This window comes from Pelophylax lessonae, assembly GCF_965119305.1.
Source record: "Pelophylax lessonae genome assembly, chromosome: 9".
Taxonomy (NCBI): Eukaryota; Metazoa; Chordata; class Amphibia; order Anura; family Ranidae; genus Pelophylax; species Pelophylax lessonae.
The window spans coordinates 231,060,879-231,085,170 of record NC_138776.1 but is presented as its reverse complement, the minus strand read 5'-3'; positions in this window follow the sequence as shown (position 1 = coordinate 231,085,170).

The following is a 24,292-nucleotide window of genomic DNA, read 5'->3' as shown; positions in this document are numbered from 1 at the left end:
ACGTGTGATATACATACACTTTTTTTGGATCATATTTTCTATTCCGCTATTTAATCAAAAACCTTTGGGGATCAGTTAAATTGGGGGATAGTCTGTGTTGGTACGTGTGAGAGAGATCCACCTTTCCAAGTTGTTGGGGTTCATCTCATACTTCTGAAGGTTTGAGGGTGCTGCCTGTTCCATACTCCCCCTACTCCTCATCTAGCCTTTTAGGGGTACAAACAATAGTAATTGGGGCCCAGTGTGGTTGTGTACGTGTGATATACATACACTTTTTTTGGATCATATTTTCTATTCCGCTATTTAATCAAAAACCTTTGGGGATCAGTTAAATTGGGGGATAGTCTGTGTCGGTACGTGTGAGAGAGATCCACCTTTCCAAGTTGTTGGGGTTCATCTCATACTTCTGAAGGTTTGAGGGTGCTGCCTGTTCCATACTCCCCCTACTCCTCATCTAGCCTTTTAGGGGTACAAACAATAGTAATTGGGGCCTAGTGTGGTTGTGTACGTGTGATATACATACACTTTTTTTGGATCATATTTTCTATTCCGCTATTTAATCAAAAACCTTTGGGGATCAGTTAAATTGGGGGATAGTCTGTGTTGGTACGTGTGAGAGAGATCCACCTTTCCAAGTTGTTGGGGTTCATCTCATACTTCTGAAGGTTTGAGGGTGCTGCCTGTTCCATACTCCCCCTACTCCTCATCTAGCCTTTTAGGGGTACAAACAATAGTAATTGGGGCCCAGTGTGGTTGTGTACGTGTGATATACATACACTTTTTTGGGATCATATTTTCTATTCCGCTATTTAATCAAAAACCTTTGGGGATCAGTTAAATTGGGGGATAGTCTGTGTCGGTACGTGTGAGAGAGATCCACCTTTCCAAGTTGTTGGGGTTCATCTCATACTTCTGAAGGTTTGAGGGTGCTGCCTGTTCCATACCCCCCCTACTCCTCATCTAGCCTTTTAGGGGTACAAACAATAGTAATTGGGGCCTAGTGTGGTTGTGTACGTGCGAGATACATACACTTTTTTTGATCATATTTCCTACTCCGCTATTCAATAAAAACCTTTGAGGATCAATTGAATTGCGGGATAGTCTGTGTCGGTACGTGTGAGAGAGATCCACCTTTCCAAGTTGTTGGGGTTCATCTCATACTTCTGAAGGTTTGAGGGTGCTGCCTGTTCCATACTCCCCCTACTCCTCATCTAGCCTTTTAGGGGTACAAACAATAGTAATTGGGGCCCAGTGTGGTTGTGTACGTGTGATATACATACACTTTTTTGGGATCATATTTTCTATTCCGCTATTTAATCAAAAACCTTTGGGGATCAGTTAAATTGGGGGATAGTCTGTGTCGGTACGTGTGAGAGAGATCCACCTTTCCAAGTTGTTGGGGTTCATCTCATACTTCTGAAGGTTTGAGGGTGCTGCCTGTTCCATACCCCCCCTACTCCTCATCTAGCCTTTTAGGGGTACAAACAATAGTAATTGGGGCCTAGTGTGGTTGTGTACGTGCGAGATACATACACTTTTTTTGATCATATTTCCTATTCCGCTATTCAATAAAAACCTTTGAGGATCAATTGAATTGCGGGATAGTCTGTGTCGGTACGTGTGAGAGAGATCCACCTTTCCAAGTTGTTGGGGTTCATCTCATACTTCTGAAGGTTTGAGGGTGCTGCCTGTTCCATACTCCCCCTACTCCTCATCTAGCCTTTTAGGGGTACAAACAATAGTAATTGGGGCCCAGTGTGGTTGTGTACGTGTGATATACATACACTTTTTTTGGATCATATTTTCTATTCCGCTATTTAATTTAACTGGGCCTCCATGCGAGACCTGTGTGCCTTGTTGCGCTGTTTTGAGTACTCCACCAACATGGCCAGTGGCAATGACGCCGTTCTCAGCTTAACTATCCCACTTCCATGCCTCCTTGAAAAAACAATTCGGGCGATGATGGAAGAGGATGTGGCACAGGATGAGGAGGAGGAGGAGGATGAAGAGGTAACATTTCCAAGGCTTTCAGGGCAGTCATTCGCAAGGGGCTCCGAGGGTGGGTTCCTGCACACGCAAACGCCAGGGACGCAATTGTCCAGCAGGGGCACAGTTCTGGAGGATGAGGAGGATGAGGAGGAGGAGGAGCTGGAGGAGGAGATGGAACCATGTTCACAGCAGGGTGGCACCCAGGCCAGCTCATGGCCATCACTGGTGCGTGGCTGGGGGGATACAGAGGACACGGACGATACACCTCCCACAGAGGACAGCCTTTCGTTGCCTCTGGGCAGCCTGGCACACATGAGCGATTACATGCTGCAGTGTCTCCACAACGACCGCCGAGTTGCCCACATTCTAACTTGTGCTGATTACTGGGTGGCCACGCTGCTGGATCCCCGTTACAAGGACAACGTACCGTCCTTAATTCACTCACTGGAGCGCGATCGCAAGATGCGCGAGTACAAGCGCACGCTGGTAGACGCCATGCTGCTGGCATTCCCATCTGACAGCGGGGCCACAGTGGAAGCACAAGGCAGAGGAGGAGGAGGAGGAGGTCGCCAACGCAACCAGGGCACCGCCAGCACCTCAGAAGGCAGGGTTAGCATGGCCGAAATGTGGAAAAGCTTTGTCAGCACGCCACAACAAACAGCAGCACCAGCAGCTCAGATGGAACGTCTTAGCAGGAGGCAGCATTTTACCAACATGGTGGAGCAGTATGTGTGCACACGCCTACATGTAGTGAATGACGGGTCTGCCCCCTTCAACTTCTGGGTCTCCAAATTGGGCACATGGCTTGAGCTTGCCCTTTACGCCTTGGAGGTGCTGGCGTGCCCTGCAGCCAGTGTATTATCTGAACGGGTATTTAGCACGGCTGGGGGCGTTATAACAGACAAGCGCAGCCGCCTGTCCAGAGACAATGTGGACAAGCTCACGTTCATTAAAATGAACCAGGCATGGATCCCACGGGACTTTTCCGTACCTTATGCAGAATAGCAATGGATACCGACCTTACCCACCCATTGTTCCATTTTTGCTCTTTCTCACTCTTTTGGGGTGTACCCTCATTTAAAATTTTTGAAAAGAAGCAGTGTTGGCTACCTCGTCCTCCTCCTCAGGGCCAGATTAATGTAGGGGCTATTGGAGCTGCAGCTCCAGGCCCCTACCTTTTATATAGGCCCCGGGTTGGCCATATTCACTGTTACCGCTCTTCTGTCACTTGTAAACACAGAAGTCTGGCTTCTATGCTCGCTTCCCCAGGCAGCACCCTCAGAACCTCCCCACACAGCGTGAAGGCCGGACAAGGAGGGACAGTTGGCGATGCATGGATGTGTTTATGGGCTTCAGAGACAGCATCCCATGTTGAATTAGGCATGCATGGCTGCACCCTTCCTCCTCTGGGTGCATGGCAAGGCACGGCCCTTAAGGCCCTTCAAAATCCTCAGCACCAAGCCCATGATGCTGTTAATCCGGCCCTGGTCCTCCTCCACCGCCGCTTCCACCTACACCGCCCATAGGTGTGCGCAGCCTATTGCATTAAGGTGTGCACCCCAAAGTTGAAATACACATGCATGTGTTTGCCAGCAGGGAGAGTAATGTATCGGGGCCATGTACCTGTAGGCAAGGAGAAATAGAGCAGAGCAGGTCCCAGGGAGATCTTTCCCATCTCCTCACTGGCAATGCTATGTGCCCTAGGTGATTAGGGTGTGCCCAGGCACACCCAGCACACCCTGTGCGCACGCCTATGTCACCGCTAGGCTTGTGACGGTATCAGATTTTCATGCTGCGATTAATTGATTAAGGTTTTGCCACGGTATACGGTATTATCACGGTATTCTATTATTAAATTTAAATTATTAAATTTCCACCTCACTTCAATTTCATTGCTGAATTTAGGGGCTTTGGTTCACTTATGCACATTATTATATAGTCAGTCAGTACAGACTCTGTGAACCAGGCCTAAAATAGGTCATCAAGCAGTGTCTGGCCTAACTGGTGATAACTGGTTCTGGCGCTCGGCTCCGATCCGATGGCCTGGTCATTAAGAGGGCAAATCCTTGTGGTCAAGAAGTGGTTAAACCTGAAGGAGGTGTTGTTTATAAATTACTTTACTATTGCTTTAGGCCTGGTTCACATGTATGCGGGTTGGTGGTTCACATTTGCACAGGCATAGCAGCCCATTGATTTGAATGGGCTGCTATGCCCTCATTTTCCGCAGAAAAAAGGTGCATGCAGCATTTTTTTAAAATTCAGTGGCCTTGAAATCCATCCTGCTTTTGCACCATGCGACTAACCTGCAGTTCCTGCTCTGGCAAGCTTTCTGCATTTTTTGTATACGTGGGCACGGCATTTAAAAATAAACAGTTTGCGTGTGCAGCAAAGGCAGGTAAGTCGCATGGTGCAAAAGAAGGATGGATTTCATGGCCACTGCATTTTTTTAAATTCTGCATGCACCTTTTTTCAGCTGAAAATGCAGGCATAGCAGCTCAAGCCCATTCACATCAATGGGCTGCTATGCCTGTGCAAATGTGGGCCCCCAACCCGCATACATGTGAACCAGGCCTAAAGCAATAGTAAAGTCATTAATTGGTTAAACCTGCAGGAGGACCGGTGTTTTTATCTATTAATGACTTTACTATTGCTTTAGGCCTGGTTCACATGTATGCGGGTTGGGGGCCCACATTTGCACAGGCATAGCAGCCCATTGATGTGAATGGGCTTGAGCTGCTATGCCTGCGTTTTCAGCTGAAAAAAGGTGCATGCAGAATTTAAAAAAATGCAGTGGCCATGAAATCCATCCTTCTTTTGCACCATGCGACTTACCTGCCGTTGCTGCACACGCAAACTGTTTATTTTTAAATGCCGTGCCCACGTATACAAAAAATGCAGAAAGCTTGCCAGAGCAGGAACTGCAGGTTAGTCGCATGGTGCAAAAGCAGGATGGATTTCAAGGCCACTGAATTTAAAAAAAATGCTGCATGCACCTTTTTTCTGCGGAAAATGAGGGCATAGCAGCCCGTTCAAATCAATGGGCTGCTATGCCTGTGCAAATGTGGGCCGCCAACCCGCATACATGTGAACCGCCAACCCGCATACATGTGAACCACCAACCCGCATACATGTGAACCAGGCCTAAAGCAATAGTAAAGTCATTAATAGATAAAAACACCGGTCCTCCTGCAGGTTTAACCACTACTGGATCGCAAGGATTTGCCCCTTTAAAGACCAGGCCATCGGATCAGAGCGCCAGGACCAGTCATCACCAGGTAGGCCAGACACTGCTTGATGGCTATATAATAATGTAATGTGGGCTGCTAGGCGTGTGTGTGTGTATATATATATTTATTAGAGCTGCACGATTCTGGCCAAAATGAGAATCACGATTTTTTAGCTTGGAATAAAGATCACGATTCTCTCACGATTCTCTGTGTAACAAAAAAAAAAAAAAATTGGGATAACTTTACTGTTACGTTTTTTTTTTTTTTTTTATTCATTAAAGTCTAATCATTGCGTTTGAAAGACTGCTGCGCAAATACAGTGTGACATAAAATATTACAACAATCGCCATTTTATTCTGTAGGGTCTCTGCTAAAAAAATATATAAAATGTTTGGGGGTTCTAAGTACTTTTCTAGCAAAAAAAAAACTGATTTTAACTTGCAAACAGCAAGTGTCAGAAAAAGATCCAGTCTTTAAGAGGTTAAACTTCCTTTCTCCCTGGCAGAGGGAAGGAAAAGATACAAATGTAATCATTTTTGTTTATAGTTAGGAGACTTAATGCTGAAAGGTGTTAGCTGAGTGAGTGAATGAGTCATCCAGCTCACTGAAATGTATCAATTCACAAGTCAGGCAGACTTGACAGAGAAACTCGGTATTTTAAAAATGCCACAATAACAATACCGTGGCTATGCAATACCGCGATATATCGAATTACCGAAAACCGGCATATGTCTAGTCACCGCCACATCCACCACCACCTCAACCTCCCTCCTACTCCATATGGGCCTCGTCCTTCAGAGATGAAGAAGAACATTGTTTTATTTTTCTGTTTTTTTTTGTTGTTTTAAGTTATTTCCCTATCCACATTTGTTTGCAGAGCACTTGCCATGCTCTTAATTACGTTTTGCTGCCATTTGCAGCACTCTAGCCCTTTCCTTTGGTGTTTTAGAGCCATTTTAGTGCCTTAAAGTTCGGGTCCCCATTGACTTCAATGGGGTTCGGTGTCCGGGAAAAGTTCGGTAAAAGTCCGGGACACGGACCCGGACTTTTTTTTAAAGTTCGGCCGAACCCGTCGAACACGGACATCTAGGTGTTCGCTCAACCCTATCCACCATCAAATCAATGTTAAATATGCTGCATACATCACTTCAAGCTAACATTGTCTCTGCTATGACACGCTGCCAGAGGGAGATAGCCGACTTAGGAGACAGGGTCGATACAGTGGAGAACAAGATGTGTGAATTCACAACCTCCTACAATGCATTGGTCGATTCGCACGCAGTATACCAGGAGGATATGCGCCGAGTCCAGGCCAAACTAGCGGACTTGGAGGACAGATCACGGCGCAACAATTTGAAAATTAGGGGGATTCCTGAGTCGGTGACTCCTAATCAACTACCCCACTTTGTCCGTGACCTCTTTAAGAAAGCCGTCCCTGAACTCTCTCCATCTGATCTCACTATCGACAGAATCCATCGTATCCCCAAGCCGTCCTTCCTCCCACAAGAAGTGCCATGCGATGTCCTCATGCGCATCCACTTCTTTCAAGCCAAGGAACGCATCCTGGATGCATTTCGCCGCAAGGAACATCTCCCGGATCAAGCATCTACACTTCAGGTCTTGCCCGACTACTCGCAACACACTCTCCAACTGCGGAGGAATTTGAATTCCATTACGAAGGCTCTGAGGAACAATCGTGTTGTTTACAAATGGAAGTACCCCGCTAAATTATGCATCACTTACCAAGGCTCTACCTCCTACATATCTACCATAGATGAAGGCCTGCATCTCCTCCGTCAGTGGGGGATGGTCCCAGACCCTCCACCAAACCATCGCAATCTCAGTCACCCGCCTCCGAGACATGTTCAACCAGATTGGAACGTTGTCACTAAAAGGTCCGGATCCTCCCACGCTCAATCCTAGAGGACGTTCCCACTCTTCACCGGGATCTCCGGGCCCCTCTCAGGTACCAGAGTACCGCTCATCGTACTCTGACCCCCACAGGCTTTGCAGCCTCAGTTGCCCCTTGGTCTTTTGACCTTTTTTTAGTTTTTTTTTTTTTTTCTCTCTCCTTTTTTGTGCTTTTGATTGCTGTTTATCTCATTGCTGGTTCTCTTTGTCTGTTGGTTTTCCTAACACCTCTTTTGCAGTACCGCTCTTCTATCACAAGGACACGTCACCGATTCTGTACATCTTCCAAGGATCCTCTCCCTCACTTGCTTCACCTGATTGGACTACGCTCCTGAAGGACTGACTCTCTTTCCCACCTCGCTAACCGGATCGTGTGAGTGACTCATTTTGCATTTCAAAGTCTCAGGGAGCCCGATACTCCGGGTAGCTCACTGACATTTTGAATCCTCCCCGTGTCACTGCTTAATAGCCTATTTGCCCTCATCTTACTCGTACTCTTTCATTGTGCCCAAATGCCGTTACAGTGTATGTCTCTTAATGTTAATGGGCTGAACCATCCTGCCAAGAGGTTTTCCTTATGGTCTGAAGCCATACGCTCCAAGGCAGATATCGTAGCCGCCCAAGAAACACACTTTCATATCAAAAAAACCCCAACATGTCGCCATCCCAAATACCCTCATGTTTTCATGTCGTCCACTTCTGCCAAGAAGAGGGGTGTCTTGCTCGCTATAGCCGACTCTGTGTCCTTCACGGCCACTAAGGTGGTGTCGGACACGGAGGGCAGGTATATCATATTGGTTTGCCTCATTGACAATTGTCCCTATACCATTGTTAATCTTTATGCCCCTAACACACACCAATTACGCTTTGTCAAAAAGTTATGGGTCCAAATTAACAAACTTAAACAAGGAAAGCTGATTGTATGCGGGGATTTCAACATGGTGGTGGACCATTCATTAGACTCATCTTCTCCACGCACGTCTCGCCAGCCTAACTTGGCCTCCTTCATTAGCCTAGAGGGGGCTCATGATGTGTGGCGCTACCACCATGTTGAGGAAAGGGATTACACCTATTTCTCCCCACGCCATGGCACATATTCTCGAATAGATTTGTTTCTAGTGGATCTACCAACCCTTCAGGCGGTCACCAACACAAGCATTTCCCCGATTACTTGGTCGGACCATGCAGCTATACACTTGTCCATTAATAATGGCCCTTCTGCCCCGACATCCACTATATGGCGCTGCAACAACTCTGTCCTCACCGACCCCGAGTCTACCTCCGCCATTCAGAAACTCATGCGGGAATTCTTTGAAATCAATAATACACCTGATGTCTCCCCGACCATCCTATGGTTGGCTCACAAGGCTTACATTAGAGGTCTTCTGATCCAACTGGGGTCCAAATTGAAGAAAAGATTCACATCCAAATTGAATGATCTGCTGACGGAAATACAAACCCTAGATGCGCAGCACAAAACATCCTCTTCCCCCTCCCTTCTCTCCAAATTGACATCTTTGAGACTTGACCTTCGTAGACTTTTATGGGAAAAACATGACAAATTCCTGGCTCGACTTCGTACCACCTATTATACATCCCACAATAAAGCGGGGAAATTCCTGGCCTCTAGATTGAAAGCCCGTAGGACGAAATCTATAATCCAATCCCTGACGCACCCACACACTGGTGATTCCCTGCGCCATCCTCAAGCCATTGCGGATGCCTTTGCAGACTACTATGGCTCGCTCTACAATTTACAAACGGATGGGTCTACACAACAACCTACAGACTCCGCCATCTGTGATTTTTTAAAACGCATTAATGTCCCTGCGCTTACCCCTACAGCGAAAGCACTCCTTGACGCCCCGATTTCCCGACATGAACTCTCTCAAATTATCAAATCACTCCCTGTGAACAAATCCCCGGGTCCAGACGGACTTACAAATGAATATTATCGATCATTTTCTGACATCTTATCCCCATATATCCTAACCCTGTTTTCAGATACCATAGACTCAGGCTCCTTCCCCTCGGAAATGCTGCAGGCCCATATCGTGACTCTCCCTAAGCCGGGCAAACCTCCCAGTACCCCCGCCAACTTCCGCCCTATCTCATTGCTAAATACAGACGTTAAAATATACGCCAAACTGCTTGCAACTAGACTAGCCGTAGTTTTACCCGACCTGGTCGGTCCTGACCAAATGGGTTTCATTAAAGGCAGACAAGCCCCTGACGCTACTAGAAGGGTAATAAACTTAATACACCGGGCGGAGCGCGCTCGGGTGCCTTCTCTGCTTCTTTCCATTGATGCAGAGAAGGCATTTGACCGTGTCCATTGGGGATATATGCGAGCAGTACTCACCAAATTTGGGCTTTCAGGCCCCATTGCATCGGCTATCTTAGCGCTATACTCCTCCCCGTCCGCCAAAGTTCTGTCCTCCGGACTGCTTTCGAAAACGTTCAAAATCACGAATGGCACCCGTCAAGGGTGTCCTTTATCCCCCCTAATTTTCAACTTGATGATAGAACCCCTGGCCATCTCCATAAGAGAACACCCCATGATACATGGCTTTAAATTTTCCCACTCGCACCACTCCATCACCCTATTCGCAGATGATGTAATTCTCAGCCTCACTGACCCCATCACGTCCCTTCCCGCAGCTCATTACCTCCTCCAAACCTTTAGCAACATTTCCTATTACAAGGTCAATTTCACGAAATCCCTAGTATTAAGCATGGGAGTCCATCCATCGACTATCACGCACTTGAAATCCACCCTTCCTTACACATGGACGTCTGAGAATGTCCCCTACCTAGGTCTAAAGCTCGTTTACCCCCTGTCCAAAATTGTATCGTCTAACATGCAGCCTCTTATAGAATCAATCTCTGCCGACACACAAACCATAGCCCGTACAGAAATATCGTGGGCGGGTAGGATAGCAGCCTTCAAAATGGTATGTTTGCCTAAGATCCTATATGTCTTTCGCACCCTCCCAATCCATATTCCTGTGACATATATCAACACACTGACTAAGTTACTTCGCACATTGATCTGGCAGAAAAAAAGGGCCAGATGCAACTACTCCCATATGATACGCCACAAATCTGTGGGTGGACTGGGTCTTCCGGACCTACAGGATTACTACAGGGCAGCTCAACTTGCTCCCATTAGACAGTGGGCTCCTCACTCACCCTCCTCACCATGGGTGAAAATCGAGTCCGTAACCTCCAAATCTAGCGACCTTCACCTCCTCCTGATAGCAGACCTCTGGAAACCTATACCCCTCTTATCGCTCTCCATTACCACCCAAACAACACTGAAGGCATGGCGATCTCTGTGCGCCGAGCCCAAATCAGATCTCCCGACTATTCCAATCACTTACCCTTTGCACGTTCTCCAGGTTCTTATGCCTTTCACATCCATCTCCAAATTTATCACAGCTGGGGTCCAAACAGTGTCCCAACTCTACTCACATAACACCTTGAAAAGCTTTCAGCAACTCAAGACTGAATATGATCTCCCAGACTCGGCTAGGTTTCAATACAATTCCATTACTAGCTTCCTCTTGAGACACCCACCTCCCCTAACCTCCCTTCCGTCCCCTATATGGCAATATCTGTTTTCACCTCTCACCAAAATTAAGGGTATATCCCTATTCTACAACCACCTCCAGGGCAAAATGACGTTCCAAAAAACTTCTCATATGACTAAATGGGAAGGGGATCTCCGCACTTCCTTCTCTGCCACTCAATGGCAAACAGCCATTCGTAGCACCTACAGGGCCTCTGGATGTGTAACACATTGGGAGCAATCTCAAAAAATCCTAACCAGGTGGTACCTGACACCATATCGCCTGTCTAAATTTTACCCACAATCTGACCCTCTATGTTGGAGGGGCTGTGGTCAGGTTGGCAACATATACCACATTTTTTGGTCCTGCAAAAGCCTTCTGAGCTTCTGGAGGAGGGTGTCGGAGATCCTCGCAACAGTCACAGGCATTCTTAAACCTATCACCCCTGCCATGGCTCTCTTATCTCTAGGTTTGGATGGCCTCCCTGTCGACTTGCGCATAGTATACACTCATGTCTTGATTGCGGCCAGGTCCACTATTGCGAGAAATTGGAAAAATCCAGACCCCCCCTTCACACTTAGAGGTTATCCGTTTGATTAATTCTCACTACTCTATGGAAAAGGCACACGCTTTCTCTGTGTCCCAGGGGCCTAGGTTTACTCACAACTGGTCCCCTTGGACACATAGCAAATATTATATATCAGTCCTTTAAGCATATATGTTAGTGTTTGCATTCACCACACATGGTGTGGATGCAAGTCTCCTCCATCTATCTCTCTCTTCCCACTTATGTTATTTTTTACAAGGTTAATTCCTCACACCGAGAATGTAGCATTATATGATAACTTTCTAATGTTCTATACAGCTTCTTCTGCCATGAAACCGATCTGTTTCCCTGTTCCAGCTGTTCCATATTCTGTCATATTGCACAATATGTTTGTTTTTTGCAAAACTTAATAAAAATCATTGAAAAGAAAAAAAAAAAAAAAATGCTGTTTGTTGTTGAGGTTTTGCATACCAGAGCTCATGTTTTTACCTATACTTTTGTAGCAATAAAAAACTTTTTTTCTGTTTAAAAAAAAAAAAAATAAAAAAAAAAAAAAAAAAAAAAAAGACAGTTGGACATTGGCTGCAGGTGCCAACTCTGACCTTTCTGCAGTAGACTGGGTGGGAGACAATGTGAAGGAACTGGAGGCACTGTCAGCAGCAAACCAATCTACTATCGCCTCTCTGTGTTCTGGCCTCATCACTTCTAGAGGCGTATGATGCCCTACCAAATACTGATGCAGGTTTTGTCGCCTACTAACACTTGAGGAAGGTGTTTCACTTGTGCGTGTAGCTGGCACAGATCGACCACCTCCTCTCCTTGCAACAGGAGCTCTACCAGCAGCACCACGACCCAGGCCACGGCCCCTATTTGACGGTCTCCTCATATTTCTGTAATTTATGATCTTGCCCTAGAAAGGTGTTTATTGAATAGCGGAACAAAACAACAACAGTATTGCACGGGTGTATATGTCAAATATGCAAACTATGCCGCAATTTAATGTTTTTTTACCCCAAAAGGGTGTATATTGAATAGCGGAATAGAAAAAAGGATAAAAAAACGGTGTATCTCACACGTACAAACACAGACTAGGCCCCGATTAAAATTTTTTGTACCCTAAAGGGAGGATGAGGAAGAGGAGTAGGAGGAGTTGGAGACAGGAGGCAAACTGAAGCGCCCTGCAATCCTTGGCGGTGGAAGGAGATGCGAAAAACAAATTTAAAAGGTGTATCTCACACGTACTGATACAGACTATGCCGTAATTTAATTTTCTTACACTCCAAAAGGGTGTATATTGAATAGCGGAATAGGAAAAATGTTATAATACGGTGTATCTCACACGTACAAACACAGACTAGGCCCCGATTACAATTTTTTGTACCCTAAAGGCAGGATGAGGAAGAGGAGTAGGAGGAGTTGGGAACAGGAGGCAAACTGAAGCGTCCTGCAATCCTCGGTGGTAGAAGGAGATGCGCCAAAAAAATTTAAAAAGGTGTATCTCACATGTACCGATACAGACTATCCCGCAATTTCATTTTTTACACTCCAAAAGGGTGTATATTGAATAGCGGAATAGGACAAATTTTACAAAACGGTGTATCTCACACGTACAAACACCAACTAGGCCCCAATTACAATTTTTTGTACCCTAAAGGCAGGATGAGGAGTAGGAGGAGTTCGGAACAGGCAGGAGGCAGACTGAAGCACCCTCAAATCCTCGGCAGTATGAGATGCGCCCCAAAAATTGGAAAGGTGTATCTCACACGTACCGACACAGACTATCACGCAATTTAATTGTTTATACCCAAAGGTTTTGATTACATAGAGGAATAGAAAATATGATCAAAAAAAAAGTGTATGTATATCACACGTACACAACCACACTAGGCCCCAATTACTATTGTTTGTACCCCTAAAGGCAGGATGAGGAGTAGGAGGAGTATGGAACAGGCAGCACTCTCAAATCTTCAGAAGTATGAGATGAACCCCAAAAACTTGGAAAGGTGGATCTCTCTCACACGTACCAACACAGACTATCCCCCAATTTAACTGATCCCCAAAGGTTTTTGATTAAATAGCGGAATAGAGAATATGATCAAAAAAAGTGTATGTTTATCACACGTACACAACCACACTAGGCCCCAATTACTATTGTTTGTACCCCTAAAAGGCTGGATGAGGAGTAGGGGGAGTATGGAACAGGCAGCACCCTCAAATCTTCAGAAGTATGAGATGAACCCCAAAAACCCCAAATATCATTCAGCTCTGCTGCAGGCCACAACTTAATTTTTTTTAACCCAAGGCTGTATATTGAATAGTGGAATAGAAAAAAAGTGTATGATTTTTGAAACCACTCAATATTAGCACATGTGAACTGAACACAGCAGTGTATGATCAGTCACTCAGCACAGCACAGCTGAAGGAAAAAGGCTGCACACAGTGCCTGATAGAAAAATACTTTTCTCCCTCCTCCTCAGTGGGCAAAAAAGATTGTGTTCACTGCACCCCAAAAAGATTGTGTTCACTGTACCCCAAAAAGATTGCGTTCACTGCACCCCAAAAAGATTGTGTTCACTGCACCCCAAAAAGATTGTGTTCACTGCAGCCAACACACAGCAAAATGGATGTGGACCACTGACACCTGCCTACCTCCTATCCCACACCACACAGCAATATCAATTGTAGTTTGTAGAACACACTTTCCCTAAAAATCAGCAGACTCTATCCCTAACAGGATTGATAAGATCGTAGATCAGGTGACTGCAAACCCCACCCCACACAGCAATATCGATTGTAGTTTGTAGAACACACTTTCCCTAAAAATCAGCAGACTCTCTCCCTAACAGGATTTATAAGATCGTAGATCGGGTGACTGCAAACCCCCCCCCACACAGCAATGTCGATTGTAGTTTGTAGAACACACTGTCCCTAAAATCAGCAGACTCTCTCCCTAAATTGCCTACAACTTGCCCTGCCTAACACACTCCGACCTGTCCCTCAATTCTATGCGGACACAAATGAGTTTTGCCTGCCTTTCTGTCCCTAATCAGCAGCCAGCACGTTGATGTGTGCTCTCTCCCTGATCTAAACAGCAGAATGACGCCGCAGCGGTGCTGCCTCGAACTTATAAAGACTTGGTCACATGCTTCAGACGGCCAATCACAGCTACTGATACATTTGCAGGCATGGCTGGGATGGCTTAGGCACACCAGTTAAACGCTTGTTGATTGGCTGTTGAAAGCCCGCCATGAAAAGCGCGCCAAAGCATGTAAAACCCGGAAATAAAACGACCGAACACGGATTTTTACCCGAATATACAGTAAAGTGTTTGTGTCCGTGTTCGGGTAAAAAAATCCAATTATTCGGTACGAACACGAATAATACAGTCCGTGTTCGCTCAACACTAATCGGGAGTGGTATTAGTGTCGAAGAATTCTCGCAATTGGGCCTGTATGTGTGTGAGTGACTCAGGATCAGAGAGGAGAGAATTATTGCATCGCCATACAAAGGAAGAAGGGGTAGTGGGGCTAGTTAGATAGTGACATGAGAACCGCAGCGTGGTCGGACCACGTGATAGGGGATATAGAAGTGTCCAGCACAAGCGGTAACAATGTAGAGTCCACTAGGAACATGTCTATCCTAGTGTACGTATTATGGCAAGGTGAAAAAAAGTAATAGTCCCGCTCTTCCACGTGTTGGTAACGCCACACGTCATGGAGCCCCTCAGCATGTGCCAGAGAAGCTAGAGAAGGCAGTTTTGATGCGCCCCTGGAGGAGGAGTCCATGACATGGTCCATCACCAAGTTGTAATCACCGCACATGATCTGTCTACCCACTTTTAGTTTAGATACCTTCATACAAAGTTTACGTAAGAAGTAGTTGGTGTCTATTGGGGGCATACACGTTAACTAAGGTGTACGGACAATTATCTATGACACAAACAAGAATTATGTATCTGCCCTCTACGTCCTGCACCAGCTTGGAGTAGGAGAAGGATACAGAAGAACGAAGCGCCAGCATCACACCCCTCTTTTTCTCTGTAGAGGAGGCCTGGAAGTTGTGAGGATAGTCCGGGTGTGTGCAACGAGGACTGTGGTCTTGTTTAAAGTGCGTCTCTTGTACCGCTAGTACATCTGCCCTAGCTGTAGTCGCCTCCCGCCACATAGAGTAGCGCTTCACGGGGTGATTTAGCCCCTTAGCGTTCAGAGAGAGAAGTTGAAGGGTCATGGTAGCATTGGGTAAAGGGTATGATTGAAGCAGGAGGTGTTGTGCAAAAGTTCAGGAGGCAGCTCCTCCGGGGATGGGTTGCGGCTGGGATGAATGTCATTCCAGTAACAGATGGAATGTGGGAAGGAGCAGATAAGAGAGAGTACCTGAGGGGCCAGTCGACGTGGGTCTTCGGACAGGATAGTAGCAGTGCATTGCAGGAGCACAAAGAGACGACTCCGGTCCACCCCTGGAGGAAGGCGAAGATGGTGACTCGAGCGAGTGTCAATGAAAGGTTCCAAACCAGGAATCACAGGATGTAACTGCAAAAAATTGGCAAAAACAAAAACGACACACAAAAAACAAGAAAAGAGTAGGGTAGGGTAAAAAATACTTGGCCTTTTACGACCAGGTGTACAACAGGCATTGCAAAGGCATCAGGGGTGAAAAGCACGGTGGTATGTGCTCATTCAGCAAATTGGGGTCTGATCCACCCAGCGAGGGTAAGGAAAACTGCTGTCACTTGTGGCGTGATCTGGATCTAGAGGATCTTGACACGACGTTCCACTCGGGTTGAACATGCCGGGGCGGAAGTGTGGTGGTGTTGCGTTGGGGATCCTGAGGTTCTGGTACAATTCCCCATTGGCGGAGCAATCGGATCCCTTGATCCAGGGAAGTGATATGGGATGTAGTACCTTGGTGAGTCACGCAGAGTCTCGCAGGATATTTCCATTTATAAACAACTTTGTGGTTGCGGAGGGCCTTGGTGACGGTGTTCAAATTGCGCCTAAGTTGCAGAGTGTATAGAGAATAGTCTGGAAGAACCTGCAGTGATCCAATTTGGTCAGGTAGGCGATCTCTGCGCCTGAAAGCTTCCAGATTTTTTTCTTTGGCTTGAAAGAAATGGATCCTGAGCAGCACGTCTCTGGGCACTTCTTGTCGGAGGAAGGATGGCTTGGGGATGCAGTGAATCCGATCTATTGTTAAGTCCGCATTAGTGAGTTCCGGAACCGCTTTTTGAAAAAGGTCCCTCGCGAAAGACGGTAGTTGGTTAGGTAAAAGTGACTCCGGGACGCCACGGATCTTAAGATTGTTGCGTCTGGATCTGTCTTCCAGATCTGCAATTTTTGCTTGGATTTTGTGGATGTCTTCCTGATGGGAGACGTGAGAGTCCACTAATACATTATAGGAGGATGTGAATTCCTCCATCTTGTCTTCCAGATTGTGTACCCGGTCCCCCAAGCCATGCAGCTCTTTCTGGCAGTAGGAGATATATGCAGCAATGTTAGCCTGCATGGAGTTGTTAAGCATGGACATCATCTCCTTGAGCGTGGTGTCTGACACTGGCTGCCCTGTGGTGGTAATGGCAGCAAAGGGGTCTGGAGGCGGTATATAGGCCCAAGGCAGAGGGCTGGTGGATGATTGAGTGCTCTCCTCCATGTCCGGTGTTTCATATGTCGCATGGCTGCTGTCCCATCTAGGCCTGGATTTCGCAGGGCTTTGCGTGGAGGGAGTGGATGGAGAGGAGTCCCCTGTGCAGGATGATCGCATCTGGGTCGGTGAGCCGTGCTGCCCGGGGCTCGCCTGATGCAGGTGCGGCCGCCGCTAGAGGGCTGGCGCGCTGTGGCAATGGCTGGGAGCCGGCACCATTTTTTTTAAGACTGGGAGACGCCGGCCGAAAGAAGTCCGAGAGTTTGCGGACTGTTGGGGCCTCGGTCTTCCGTCTTGCCATCTCTGGGGTGTGCGGGGAGTGATCACGCACTCGTTCCCGAAGAGCTGAGTTGTGAACAGCAGTTGTTGCGGGCCGTAGATCCGGAATTTGCCGGGTGGGATCAGGAGCTCCGGCTCTATGCGGCCATACTAGTTGGCGGTCGCCACGCCCCCCCCCCCCCCCTCTGCCTGTCATGTTTTTTTTTTTTTTTTTATAAATTTTATTGAAAATTTCTTCACAGTACAGTAACCACAATCAAAACAACATGTAATGAATGAAGGTACAGTCGTGTACAGATATATATTTGATAGTCATTTCTTTTGCATGGTTGCGCTATTCTTTTTTAATATACATGTTGCTTGGTCCATAGCTGCACCGGCTTTAGATATACATGTTCAGGGTTTGCTCCCCCAATTTTTTGCTTGTGTACAGACAGTCGCATTATTGCACCAATAATAAACCGAGAACAGGTAAATAGCAGTATTACTGCATGAAGGTGGGGGGGTGGTGGGGTGAAAAGTAGGGAACCTGGGGGGGGGGGGGGGTAAAGACTACGGAGGACAGCCATAAGTAGTTTGAGGACACCTAGAGTAGAGATAAAATATGCAAATATTCAGATAGTAAAGTGGGACCATCAATTCAATAGTGCCATAGGTAACATTGGCAGATGGATGGACTGACAATAATAACTGATGTTACATTGAGCCCGTCCTTTTCAGCTTAGCAAGATGAACAGTATGGTACGCTGGCCGATTGTGAAGGTCCAGTTGTTCCTGATTTGTGAGCGTAGTAAGGATAAAAGCATTCCAGCGGTCGGAGAAGCGATTAAAAGAGGCAACACTCCCAACGTCCATGGACAATCTTTCATTATAGAGACACAGTTTTATGTGTGTGATTTTGGGGCACAAATGGGAGGTCCATTTGTTCAGTATGCATTTCCTGGCTATAAGGATGCAAAGTAAGATCCATTCCTTATGGGGGAGACCGGTGTCCGGGGGTCTGGAAAGAACTTGCGGGTCCCAATATCCGAAGAGCAAAAGGAAGGGATCCTTGGGTATGCGGACTTGCGTGACTCCAAAAATGAAAGAGAGAACGTGGTCCCAGAAGTTGGATATAGCCGTGCATTGCCAAAAGTGGTGGGCCAGGGTGGGGCGTGGAACTTTGCAGTGTGGGCATGTCGCACCCTGTGGGTTATGAGGATCCGTAGAGAACGGCATATAGGCACGGTGCAAAATGCGCAACTGAGTTTCCCTCCAAATTTCATTTGGTGTCAGGCAAAGAGTTGCAATAAGTCCTGTTCGAAGTCGGAGGAAAAGATCTGGATGTGGAAAGGCTGTACCCCAGTTCAGAACTGTTGAGTCAGATAGGGGGGGGCGTGGACTTCAAAAGGATCGGTTTATATATGCCCGAAATAGTGTTTATATTGTCAGCAATAAAATTGTCTAGGATGGAGAGGCGGAAGCGATCAATGTCAGAGCTACACGACTTGCGAATAAAGCTCAAGCATTGTCTGTAGTAGAAATGATGAGAAGGTGGCAGGGAGAAGGCTTTGGCTACAGCAGAAAAATCCAAGGGGGTGCCAGAGGTACTGTCACACAGATCCGAAAATTTTGTGAGGCCGTTGGTTTTCCAGAGGTAAAAGATACCAGAGTCCATGCCCAGTGAGAACATAGGGTTTCCCTGAATCGGGAGGTGCCGAGACATGTGGAGAGGAAGATGTAGAAGCTTTCTGAGTTCCCTCCATGCAATGGCCGTATCACGGAGCAGTACATTATGTTGGAGGACAGGGGCCAAGGTTTTCCATTTGCAGTGTAGCAAGGCAGATAGGGAGACAGGGTACACCATAGCGGCCTCCAATGTATACAAAGAGCAGTGGGTAGACTGAGTTAGCCAATCAATACATATCCTAAGTAAGCATGATAAGTTGTAAACTCTTATGTTGGGGAGACCAATTCACCCCTCTCTCCTGGGCAGCTGCAATTTCTTAAGAGATATCCGTGAACGCCTGCCTCTCCAAATAAAATGAGAGATAGCCTTGTTCAAAAGCTGAACATCTTTATGTTTAAGCAACAGAGGCAGGGTTTGCATTGGATAGAGCAGTTTAGCGAAGCTGACCATCTTGACCAGGTGACATCTGCCAAGGAGAGAGAGAGGCAATTCCATCCAGCTGCCCAATTCCTGTACAATTTTGGTTATCAACGGTGGAAAATTTAGTGTGTAAAGTGAGGAAGGGGTCTTACCAATTTTTATTCCTAAATAGGTTATGTGAGTTTTGGCTATAGAGAATATAGAAGTCTGTGGCCATTGACGGGTTGGACAACAGGTGAGAGGTAGTATTTCGCTTTTTTGATAATTAATGCAGAGACCCGCACATATTTTAAAAGTGTCAAAGATAGATTTTATAGTGGGTAGATCAGAAGCCGGATTGGACGTGAAAATAAGCACGTCATCAGCAAAAAGGGCCGTACGGAGGTCGTGCTCACCCACCTTGATGCCATGTAAAGGGGCTTGTTCTGCTAGGTATCGGGATAAAGGTTCCAAGGCTAAATTAAAGAGTAGGGGTGAGAGGGGGCAACCTTGTCTCGTACCTTTATGCAGGCTAAATTCCCCCGTGAGGAGACCCTCCACCACCAGTCTGGCTGTAGGTGCCTTATACATGGAATCAATCAAATGGGTGAAGACCCCAGAGAAGCCCATGTCGGAAAGGACCATCGACAACCAGTGAAAACCCACGTTGTCGAAGGCTTTCTCGGCATCCAGGGTGATGATTGCCAGGTCTTCCCCAGGGTGGAGCCGGGCCTGTTCCAAAACCACAAGATATTTAGCATGGCCGTTCTACCTTTCACAAAACCTGATTGTGAAAGGATTAAATGGATGGCCGAAGAGGGTAAAAGGTTAGCCAATCTGGTCGCCACTAGTTTTGACAAAATGTTTACATCCAAATTACATCCAAATTAAGTAGGGAAATTGGGCGGTAAGCACCTGGGTCAAGAGGGTCTTTACCTTTTTTAGCTAAGAGTTTAATTAAGGCTTGATTACCGGTCGGCAGATATTCGCCGCCTTCCCAAATGTTGGTGTAAACCCGATGTAGAGTGGGTTGGATCACTTCGCGAAAGGATTTGAAAAATTTGCCGGTAAAGCCGTCAGGGCCAGGGGCTTTATTAGAGGGCAGGGATTTTATGACCGAACTCAGTTCATCTGGTGAAATTGGAGCATTAAGAGTTTCCAGCTGTGAAGGGGTCACCTTAGGCAGCTTAGTGCGTTGCAAGAACTCGCGGGTGGTCGGGGGTCAATGGGGTCTCTAGAGTAAAGCCTGGAATAGTATTCCAGCATTGCCTCACTGATCCGCTTAGGGGGAAGTTGAGGGAAATTCAGGAGGTGTGCGATGAGTTTCTCGAAAAATGGTTTGTCCGGTGTGTTCAGAGCATAAACATTGGATATTAACAACTCCGTGGAGCCAATCTGGATGTGAGCCGTACAAAAACGACCATGGTCGTCAGATGTGACTGACAAAACATTACAGGATAGATTTTTATGGATCAGTATAATGACCCCAGCCTTGCGACCTAGAGCTGCTGATCTCAGCACCTCACCCACCCAGAGCTTCCTAAGCCGGTGGAAGCCTGAGGGGGCGAGGTGTGTCTCTTGCAGTAGGGCAATGTCTGCATGCAGTCTGTGCAAGTGACGTAAAATTTTCATGCGCTTGAGAGGGGACCGGAGGCCCTTAACATTCCATGATATTAACTTCAGGGAGGGTAATCAGGGGAGAGAACTGGTTGCAGGAGTGGGAATGAACACGCCTTAGCTGGAAGCTCAGAGAGTAAGTATCTGACTCTAGATGGGGTAAGAGCAAAGATATGCAAATAAATTGGGCCAGGGCCTTCACCACAATTAGTGAGGGAAGCGAGGTAAAGGGTGAGATATAAGGAGAAGGGGTAGGGGAATACAAAAAAACAACATACAAAAACCAGTACTAACTTCTCTTTTTTCCACATGGGGTCACAATCGAGGGGGTCTCCCACTCACAACGGCCCACGCAGATGCACACAAAATCGCCCCAAGGGAGTCAAAGAGGATGACTTCTCCTGCTGTAAAAAAAAAAAAAAACACAGGGGGAGAAATAATGTGTGCCCTGGGAGGGATGGAGCGAGCGGCAGGGCCAACAACCCAGGGGGGAAAAGAAGCATGGCAAAACATAGCAATGTAATCACATGTAAATACATAGAGAAAATAAAACATGTTCCCTAGGGAGCGGAGTCCTGTAAAAAAATGAATAAGGCATGGGAGTGAGGTAATTGAGGGTTTGATCAACAGTCAGGTGAGCGAGTACTCGCGTGAAAGGAGAATGAAGATGGAGGACAAAGTCCAACTACAGTACCTTTAGCTGCAGAACAGGCAGGTCCGAGTCCGAGACCTGGGAAAACATATGTAAAGCATACCACAAAATTACTGCGATTGAAGATTGAACATTGAAGATGCAGGAGAAAGTTCAACGGTGTTTAGTGCGGTAAGACGGATCAGCGAAGCGCTGGCGCTTTGGCGAGTCCTTTCGGGGGCTCCGTTGATCCATAGGTCGCGGGAAAGAGAGAGGCCTAGGGGTAAACTGTTGCTGATTGTCTGGATTCAAAGAGCGCAAATAATCTTCCGCCTCAGAGGGATCCTGGAATGACAGCTGCTCACCAGTAGATGATTTCAGACGCAGAATGGCGGGGTAGGCAAGGGTGAACTTTATGTGTTGTTGGAAAAGCTGGGAGCAGATTTGCTGAAATGCTTTCCGTTTTTTGACACTTCAATGGAGTAATCAGCAAATATTAAAACTTTGACCCCATCCACCTGAAGGGATTTGGATTGTCTGTATTTCTGCAGTAGCAAGTTCTTGTCAGCATAATTAAGAAATTTAGCAATGATGGGCCTAGGGGTCTTGCGGTCCTTAGAATGAGCCCCAATGCGGTGAGCTCGTTCTACCACATGAACACCGGTCAGACCAAGCGCCTCCGGGATGCGGCGGGAGCAGAAGTCAATCAGCTCTGAAGAAAGTAGCGATTCTGGGACTCCCACAAAACGCAAGTTGCTGCGTCTGGCTCGGTTTTCCAAGTCTTCAAGTTTCTGTGACAGGAATACATTCGTCTTTTCCTGCATTTGTTCTTGGGCCTGCATGTGATAAAGTTCATCCTCCAGGCTGGAAATACGCTGCTCAGCCTCGATTAACCTGGTGACATGTTCCCCCAGCTCCTTCTTTATTTGCAGCATGCCAGACTGCACTGCTTTCTCCACAGTGCTTTGTATGGTAGGGGATAGGAGAGAGGCAACAGCCTGTGCGATCCGTTCAATGAACCCCGGATCGATGTGCGGAGTATGGGAGGAGGAGGGGCCGCCCACCTCCATGGCTGGCTCCGAGGCCTCTGCCGGCTGCTGTGAGGAAAGCGCGGCTTGGACAGCGGGCGGTTCCTGGGCTGCCCGCGGACCCGATTTCTCCAGGAAACGATCCATCGTGGTGGCGGGTGAGTGCACGGCCGGGCTGCGGGTCCCCGATGGGTACAATAGCGGGCGAATGGCAGATTTTTAAGCCGGGCGCGGGAGCTGAGGTGGAGTGTGACTACTCCATGCGGCGCCGGAACCGAAAGCCATGTTTTTTAATTACCCTGTGACAAAAGTCTCTAGAGAATTGCAGTATATCTGGAAAAAAGGTATACAACACCTCACTTCAATCTGTGGTATTGGGGGGCCACAGTTTTATCACACCAGTTCTACAAATAATTGGCTAGTAACTGTTGTCACTGTGTGTAGCACAGTTAATACAGCAACAGAGGCCAAAAGTTTACAGGACTAAAATACACTCTTAGAAAAGTATACTGTTAAATAACATGCCACTTCAATATGTGGTATTGGGGGCCACTGGTCTATCACACCAGTTGTTCAAAAAATTGGCCAGGGAGTTTGGCACTGTGTATATCAGATTGAATGCAGCAAAAGAGGCAATATTGTTGCAGGACACAAATACACTCGTAAAAGTATACTCAGATAACACCCCACTGCAATATGTGGTATTGGGGGGGGGGGGGGGGGGGCAATTGGTCTATCACACCAGTTATAATACATTAAAAGTGCTTTTGTCACTGTTTGTAGTCAGGGCTAGCCTTAGGTGTTCAGGCGCCCTGTGCGAGCTAATCCTGTGCACCTTTTTTGCACTTTATTTGACTTTTCTTTTTTATGATCACTAATAACTTAGCCCCCCTTACATCAGAGAACCCCCGCACATCAGAGACCCCCCACACAAAATCCCCTTAATTTAGAGCCCCCCTACATCAGAGAGCCCCCCTCACATCAGCGACCCACCTCACATCAGAGACCCCCACACAGAGCCCCCTCACATCAGAGACCCCACACACAGAGCCCCCCCCTAAGGCCGGCCCTGTTTTTAGTATTGCTGCAGCAACGCTCAGTCACCACACTTGTCACAATGCTGCACAGTGGACAATAATACCACTGATCCACTATAATATGCTTTCTACGAACTATATTATACTGTGGATTACCCTCCCCCCCCCCCCCCCCCCCTTACATGGTGCACTGCACAGCAATACCAAAAAAATTGCAGCCCTTTAAATGGCTTTTGTGGACATTAACAGAGTGATTTGTGTGACTGTTGCCGATCTCTAACTTCCCCTAAAGCACAGACTGGATACCTGTCCTTAAACTCAAAAGAGACTGTAGTAGACCTATACCGAAATACCAGCCCTGAAAAGGACTTTTGTGGACATTAACAGAGCGTTTTGTGTCACTGCTGCCGATCTCTAACTGCCCCTAAAGCACTGACTGGATACCTGCCCCTAACTTGAAAAAGATACTAGTAGACCTATACCGAAATACCAGCCCTGAAAAGGACTTTTTTGGATCTTAACAGAGCTATTTTTCCCTTACAATCTCTCCCTGATGCATGCAGCAGACCTCTCCCTACGCTGACAAAAAGCAGAATGTGAAATGGCCGCCTGCTCTGGTCTATTTATAGGATAGGAGGCATGTACATGTGCTGAAATGTTTCAATGGCTGTCCCGTTCCACCTGATGGCTGTGTCATGGGTCAAAATTCTCCCCAATGTAAACTAATATGGCCGCCACGAACAACACCA